The following is an 8,306-nucleotide window of genomic DNA, read 5'->3' as shown; positions in this document are numbered from 1 at the left end:
ACCTCCTGTGGCAACCTGTTCCACTCATTGATCCCTCTCACTGTCTAATATCTAATCTGTGTCTCCTCCCTTTCAGTTTCATCCCATTGCTTCTAGTCTTTCCTTGTGCAGATGAGAATAGGGCTGATCCCTCTGCACTGTGACAGCCTTTCAGATATTTGTAGACAGCTATTAAGTCTCCTCTCAGCCTTCTCTTCTGCTAAACATTCCCAGACCCTGTAACCGTTCCTCATAGGACATGATTTGCAGACCACTCACCATCTTGGTAACTCTTCTCTGAACTTGCTCCAGTTTGTCAGTGTCTTTTATAAAGTAGGGTGCCCAGAACTGGACACAGTATTCCAGATAAAGTCTGACTAAGGAAGAGTAGAGGAGGCAATGACCTCACGTGATCTAGACTCTATGCTTCTCTTAATACATCCCAGAATTGTGTTTGCCTTTTTGGCTGCTGCATCACATTGTTGACTCATGTCCAGGCTATGATCTATTAGTATACCCAAGTCTTTTTCACATGTGCTGCTGCTTAGCCCAAATCCTCCCATTCTGTATGTGGTTTCTTCATTTTTCTTGCCCAGATGTAGGACTTTGTATTTCTCCTTGTTAAATAGCATTCTGTTAGTCGCTGCCCACTGTGCAAGCTTTTCTAGATCCTTTTCAATACTCTCTCTCTCTTCCCTAGTGTTAGCTATCCCTCCTAGCTTTGTGTAGTCTGCAAATTTGATCTGTTTACCATCAATTCCTTTTTCCAGACCATTTTTAAAAATATTGATTAACACTGGGCCCAGGACAGAGCCTTGTGGTACCCACTTGATACATTCTTTCACTTGGATGTGCAGCCATTTATGACCGCTCTGAGTACGATCACTCAGCCAGTTGTCAATCCACCTTACAGTTGCCTTGTCAATCCCAGATTTTTGCATTTTTCATTTTTTCAATAAGTCTGGTATGAGATACTTTGTCAAATGCTTTACTAAAGTCAAGATATACTATATCCACCGCATTGATTCTGTCATAGAAGGAAAGATTTGTCTGGTATGACTTGTTTGTTACAAACCCATGCTGGCTCTGTCTGGGTAATTACTCCATTCTCATCCAAGTACTTGCATACATGCTGTTTAATAATCTGTTCAAAGATCTTTCACGGTATAGAGGTCAGGCTCACATGCCTATAGTTTCCTGGATCCACCTTTTTTGAAGATAGGGACAACATTTGCCCTTCTCCAATCTTCTGGGACTTCTCCTGTTCTCCGTGAATTTTCAAAGATTCTAGTGAGGGATTCAGCAACCTCTGCTGCTTCCTTTAGTATCCTAGGCTGTAATTCATCTGGACTTTGAGACTTGAATTCATGTAAGCTAGCTAAGTGTTCCCTCACCATATCTCTGCTTACAGATAGCCTGCATTCTTTTATTCCCCCAGTAGCACAGGGAAGATCAGCTGATGTTCCATTTACTTTCTGAGAGAAAACAGATACAAAATAGGAATTTAATAGTTCAGCCTTCTCAACATCATCTTAACCAATTCACCATTTTAATCTTGTAAGCATCCAATAGCATCTCTGACTTTGCTTTTGTTTTTGACCTCCCAAATCCTTTTTTGTTTAAGAAAATATTTATTGGTTTTATGATGTTCCAAAATATATCAATCAAGAATTACAACATTACAGTCATGTATAAAGTTCAGCGGCAAGTAGATTGAGCAGATAAATCAGGAGTTATCTTGCCAGATAAACATACAAAGTAAAATAAAAGGAAAGTGCCAATTTTCACTTCTTCAATTACTGCAACTCCTAAACAGATTATTCAGTATAACAGTTTCTGCAGACAGTTTTGATGTGTCTTGAAATACTATTTAGAGGTGAAACAATTTTCCTCATTTCAGACATGAAAAGTCCTTCTCTCCTGATTAGATTAGATTTTTGGGTAAAACATTTTCCGCAGTCAGAACATGAAAATGGTTTCTCCCCTGTGTGAGTTCTCTGATGTATGATGAAACGCTGTTTAAAAGCAAAGCATTTTCCACATTCTAGGCATGAATATTACTTCTCTCCTGTGTGAATTCTCTGATGTGAAGCAAGATGTGGTTTCTGGACAAAACATTTCCCACATTCACGACATGGAAATGGTTTCTCCCCTGTGTGAGTTCTCTGATGTGAAGCAAGATGTGGTTTCTGGGCAAAACATTTCCCACATTCAGGACATGGAAATGGTTTCTCCCCTGTGTGAGTTCTCTGATGTATGATGAAACGCTGTTTAAAAGCAAAGCATTTACCACATTCTAGGCATGAATATGTTTTCTCTCCTGTGTGAATTCTCTGATGTGAAGCAAGATGTGGTTTCTGGGCAAAACATTTCCCACATTCAGGACATGGAAATGGTTTCTCCCCTGTGTGAGTTCTCTGATGTATATTGAAATGCTGTTTAAAAGCAAAGCATTTCCCACATTCTAGGCATGAATACGTCTTCTCTCCTGTGTGAATTCTCTGATGTATCTTAAAGTACTGTTTAGATGCAAAACATTTCCCACATTCTAGGCATAAAAATGGATTCTGTCCTGTGTGAATACATTGATGCGTTTCGAAATGTTGCTTAGATGTAAAACATTTCCCACATTCTGGGCATGTATATGGCTTCTGTCCTGTGTGAATTCTCTGATGTTTCTTGAAGTAAAGTTTACATGTAAAAGATTTCCCACAATCAAGACAGGAAAAGGGCTTTTTTCCTGTGTGAATTTTCTGATGTTCCACAAGACGTGGTTTCTGTGTAAAACATTTCCCACATTCAGGACATGAAAATGGTTTCTCTCCTGTGTGAAGTCTCTGATGGTCCTTTAAATATGATCTCTGGGTATAACATTTCCCACATTCAGAACATGAAAATGGCTTCTCTCCTGTGTGAATTCTCTGATGTTCCTTTAAATATGATTTCTGGGTAAAACATTTCCCACACTCTGGGCACGTATATGGCTTCTCTCCTGTGTGAATTCTCTGATGTTTCTTGAAATAAAGTTTACATGTAAAACATTTTCCACATTCAGTACATGAAAATGGCTTCTCTCCTGTGTGAATTCTGTGATGTTCCTTTAAATATGATTTCAGGGCAAAACATTTCCCACATTCAGGACATGAAAATGGCTTCTCTCCTGTGTGTAATTTTTGATGTTTTCCAAGAGATGATTTCTGGGTAAAACCCTGCCCACATTCTACGCATGAAAATGGCTTCTGTGTGTGAATTACCTGCTGCCCCTCAAGCTTTGATTTGCTAACAAAACGTTTTTCACATTGCGAAGACGAAAATTGTCTTTTGCTTTTGTGAATTTTTTTTGGGCTGAATAGATTAGCTTTTTCATCTGAAGGTTTCCCCCGTTCAGAACATGTGACCGTTTTCTCCAGTCTACGTCCTGTTGTTTTTGTGTTGATCTGTGATTGACTATCTTCTACATCATAGTATGGAGATAACAGGAGATGTTCCTGGGAGCTCCTGCTGTCTTCACCTGGAGAAAGAAAAAAACATTGAAAGTGACTGATATTTTATAAGTTCTATATGAAACATCCATTTAATCAGTGAGACCTGCACCGAATACCGTCACCACATCACAAGTAGCGGTTTACTTTATTAGAAAAAAGTAGCTCCCCTCGTCCTACGTCTCGGCATTATCCTCCCTGCAGCAGCACTTTTCCTTCCCAGTCGTTGCCGTACTGTTTCAAAAGGCAAATATTCCAAAAATGAGGAGCTGGAGTTCTCTGCAAAAAGTTCTTGCTTTATTATGCCCGTGCCATATAAAGGATTCCAATTCAATGGAGAACGCGTTTCGAACCTTGACCTGGTTCTTGTTCCTCTCATCAGCATATCTCCACCGTTCCATTTAAAAACGTGATTCTAGCAATTGAAACCAAACTCCTGTTAATTAACCCCCGCATTACTATTCAATAATACCGAGCTTCTTCTTACTCTCTGTCCCCACTACAGAGAAAAAAAACGCATTTCTTCAACCACAAATACCATCACGCTATCAAACTACTAACGACCACTTGTCTGTAGTATGTGAGTGAGTGCTTCTGAGGCTCCACCCCTGGTAACATTATCACTCCACCCCCTCGTGACGCCATTAAAGGTCCTACAACATATATAAAACACAGAGTCTGACTGACAGAAGAACAACACAGTTAGGGCTCTTGGAAGAGGAGGGCAAAAATAACACACTGAGAATACAATTAAAGGGGTTGTCCCGCGCCGAAACGGGTTATTTTTTTTTCAATAGCCCCCCCGTTCGGCGCGAGACAAACCCGATGCAGCGGTTAAAAAAAAAAAAAACGGATAGTGCTTACCTGAATCCCCGCGCTCCGGTGACTTCTTACTTACCTTGCGAAGATGGCCGCCGGGATCTTCACCCTCGGTGGACCGCAGGTCTTCTGTGCGGTCCATTGCCGATTCCAGCCTCCTGATTGGCTGGAATCGGCACACGTGACGGGGCGGAGCTACGAGGAGCCGCTCTCCGGCACGAGCGGCCCCATTCAGAAGAAAGAAGACCGGACTGCGCAAGCGCGTCTAATCGGGCGATTAGACGCTGAAAATTAGACGGCACCATGGAGACGAGGACGCCAGCAACGGAACAGGTAAGTAAATAACTTCTGTATGGCTCATAATTAATGCACAATGTACATTACAAAGTGCATTAATATGGCCATACAGAAGTGTATAACCCCACTTGCTTTCGCGGGACAACCCCTTTAAGCTGATATCTCAGACACAACTCAGAGGTCCTCACAGAAGACAACAACCGATCACCAACACAGAGATCCAGTGGGCTGAAGGATCTGTAGTAATGTCACTACTGTGGGAGGAGCCAAGCTGTGTGTGTGTGTGTGTGATGTGTGGGGTGTAGTAGAGCTGTGTGTGCATGTACCACGTAGAAGAGCTCTGTGTGTGATGTGTGGGGTGTAGTAGAGCTGTGTGTGTGCATGTAACACGTAGCAGAGCTCTGTGTGTGATGTGTGGGGTGTAGTAGAGCTGTGTATGTGCATGTACCACAAAGCAGAGCTCTGTGTGTGATGTGTGGGGTGTAGCAGAGCTGTGTGTGCGCATGTACCATGTAGCACAGCTGTGTGTGTGATGTGTGGGGTGTAGTAGAGCTGTGTGTGTGCATGTACCATAGCTGTGTGTGATGTGTGGGGTGTAGTAGAGCTGTGTGTGTGCATGTACTATGTAGTACCATGTAGCACAGCTGTGTGTGTGATGTGTGGGGTGTAGTAGAACTGTGTGTGTGCGCATGTACCATGTAACAGAGCTGTGTGATGTGTGGGGTGTAGTAGAACTGTGTGTGTGCGCATGTACCATGTAACAGAGCTGTGTGATGTGTGGGGTGTAGTAGAGCTGTGTGTGTGCATGTACCATGTAGCACAGCTGTGTGTGTGATGTGTGGGGTGTAGTAGAGCTGTGTGTGTGCGCATGTACCATGTAACAGAGCTGTGTGTGATGTGTGGGGTGTAGCAGAGCTGTGTGTGTGCATGTACCATGTAGCAGAGCTGTGTGTGTGATGTGTGGGGTGTAGCAGAGCTGTGTGGCACACTGTACCACCAGAAACACTGGTACTATAATTTCCTACACAACAGCAGTCCTGACAGAACACACTGACCTTCCTCCGCCACAGAGATTCGGTGGGCTGAAGGACCTGTGGTGATGTCACTGCTGTGGGAGGAGCCAAGCTGTGTTTGCCTTTTGTGGTAATCAAGCTGCTGTGAGTGTGATGTGCCACGAGAAACGCTGGGTCTATAATGTCCTCATAATTACTAGTTTTATTTGAAATACCCTAACTGGCTGTTCACCAACTCTTATATACTGTATAACAAAGAACAGATTTATGTAATTTATTGTATATTGTCAATTTATTATTTGTCATATTTACATTTTCTTCTTTATAATTTTTTTATGTATTTTTAAAAAAATTATAAAAGTAATATTATAATCACCTACTTCTAATTAATCAATAGACATACAGTCCGTCTTACCGTTCATACCGTGTGGCGTCCCGTTATCACTGTTAGTCTCCAATGTGCTTCTCTTTTCAGTACGATCTTTTGACTGATTTAATGTTTTCTATGCCAAAACAAGAGATTGTCCTGACGCCTCCCGCAGGCCCATCACGGAGACGCCTCCCGCAGGTCATCACGGAGATGCCTCCCGCAGGCCCATCCCGGAGACGCCTCCCGCAGGCCCTCACAGAAATGCCTCCCGCAAGCCCATCACGAAGACGCCTCCCGCAAGCCCATCACGAAGACGCCTCCCGCAAGCCCATCACGAAGACGCCTCCCGCAGGTCATCCCGGAGACGCCTCCCGCAGGTCATCCCGGAGACGCCTCCCGCAGGCCCATCCCGGAGACGCCTCCCGCAGGCCCATCCCGGAGACGCCTCCCGCAGGCCCATCCCGGAGACGCCTCCCGCAGGCCCATCCCGGAGACGCCTCCCGCAGGCCCATCCCGGAGACGCCTCCCGCAGGCCCATCCCGGAGACGCCTCCCGCAGGCCCATCCCGGAGACGCCTCCCGCAGGCCCATCCCGGAGACGCCTCCCGCAGGCCCATCCCGGAGACGCCTCCCGCAGGCCCATCCCGGAGACGCCTCCCGCAGGCCCATCCCGGAGACGCCTCCCGCAGGCCCATCCCGGAGACGCCTCCCGCAGGCCCATCCCGGAGACGCCTCCCGCAGGCCCATCACGGAGACGCCTCCCGCAGGCCCATCACGGAGACGCCTCCCGCAGGTCATCACGGAGACGCCTCCCGCAGGTCATCACGGAGACGCCTCCCGCAGGCCCATCACGGAGACGCCTCCCGCAGGCCCATCACGGAGACGCCTCCCGCAGGTCATCACGGAGACGCCTCCCGCAGGTCATCACGGAGACGCCTCCCGCAGGTCATCACGGAGACGCCTCCCGCAGGTCATCACGGAGACGCCTCCCGCAGGTCATCACGGAGACGCCTCCCGCAGGCCCATCACGGAGACGCCTCCCGCAGGTCATCACGGAGACGCCTCCCGCGGGCCCATCATGGAGACGCCTCCCGCAGGTCATCACGGAGACGCCTCCCGCGGGCACATCACGGAGACGCCTCCCGCAGGCCCATCATGGAGACGCCTCCCGCAGGTCATCACGGAGACGCCTCCCGCAGGCCCATCATGGAGACGCCTCCCGCAGGTCATCACGGAGACGCCTCCCGCAGGCCCATCATGGAGACGCCTCCCGCAGGTCATCACGGAGACGCCTCCCGCGGGCACATCATGGAGACGCCTCCCGCAGGCCCATCATGGAGACGCCTCCCGCAGGTCATCACGGAGACGCCTCCCGCGGGCACATCACGGAGACGCCTCCCGCAGGCCCATCATGGAGACGCCTCCCGCAGGTCATCACGGAGACGCCTCCCGCAGGCCCATCATGGAGACGCCTCCCGCAGGTCATCACGGAGACGCCTCCCGCAGGCCCATCATGGAGACGCCTCCCGCAGGTCATCACGGAGACGCCTCCCGCAGGCCCATCATGGAGACGCCTCCCGCAGGTCATCACGGAGATGCCTCGCGGCGCCTGAACTGCAGGCATTGCGATTTCCTATATTCCACGTGTTCTGACATGCGTACCCCCTAGATATTGTATACTACAAGCTGTACCCTCTATAATATATGTGACATTATCGGAGTTACAATTAATACACTTATTTATGTTAAATTCTCTCGTTTCTTCGCTGTTCCTGAACTTTTCTTTTTTCACTGCTAAACGGCCCCTACTGCGGCGTGTATCACCGCATGGAATAAAGCCTTGTGTGTCACCCCTGTGGAAACAACCCAGGAGACCCATATCTGCCAATATATTACATATAAAATGGCTTGATCAAGAATTACACAGACTGTCTCAAGATTGGCAGATCCATAAAAAACTGTTTTTTTAATCCTGTAGAAATTATTATTAACCCCTTGAGTGGCGGGTTTCCTACCACCCTGTCGTGCCCACCAGGGCAGGTTTTCTAAAATGGTCTAATCATTGAATTTCAACTAATTTTGCAGTTGCGTCTCAAGAGCCATAACGTTTTCATTTTTCCATTGACACGGCCATATGAGGGCTTGTTTTTTGCGGGACAAGTTGCGATTTTTTAAACAGGGGGGAGGAAAAAAAGAAATGGGGAAAAAAGAAAAAAAGGGGCCATGTCATTAAGGGGTTAAATAATGTATTAACTTCCTTCTCTGGGTCATTATGACGCACACGGACACCACATGTGTAATTTTATTTTTGATTTTTTACAAAGTAAAGGGAGACAAGTGTTTTTAT

The 8,306-nt window shown here is 46.8% G+C and overlaps 1 pseudogene; it reads right to left on the bottom strand.

Annotated features, from left to right (window-relative positions):
* Positions 1-1,085: 1,085 nt before the first annotated feature.
* Positions 1,086-8,306, bottom strand: part of LOC136590857 (zinc finger protein 665-like) — a 30,427-nt pseudogene continuing 23,206 nt past the window's right edge.

Source organism: Eleutherodactylus coqui, chromosome 1, assembly GCF_035609145.1.
Source record: "Eleutherodactylus coqui strain aEleCoq1 chromosome 1, aEleCoq1.hap1, whole genome shotgun sequence".
Lineage (NCBI taxonomy): Eukaryota > Metazoa > Chordata > Amphibia > Anura > Eleutherodactylidae > Eleutherodactylus > Eleutherodactylus coqui.
This window is presented reverse-complemented; position numbering and strand designations above follow the sequence as displayed.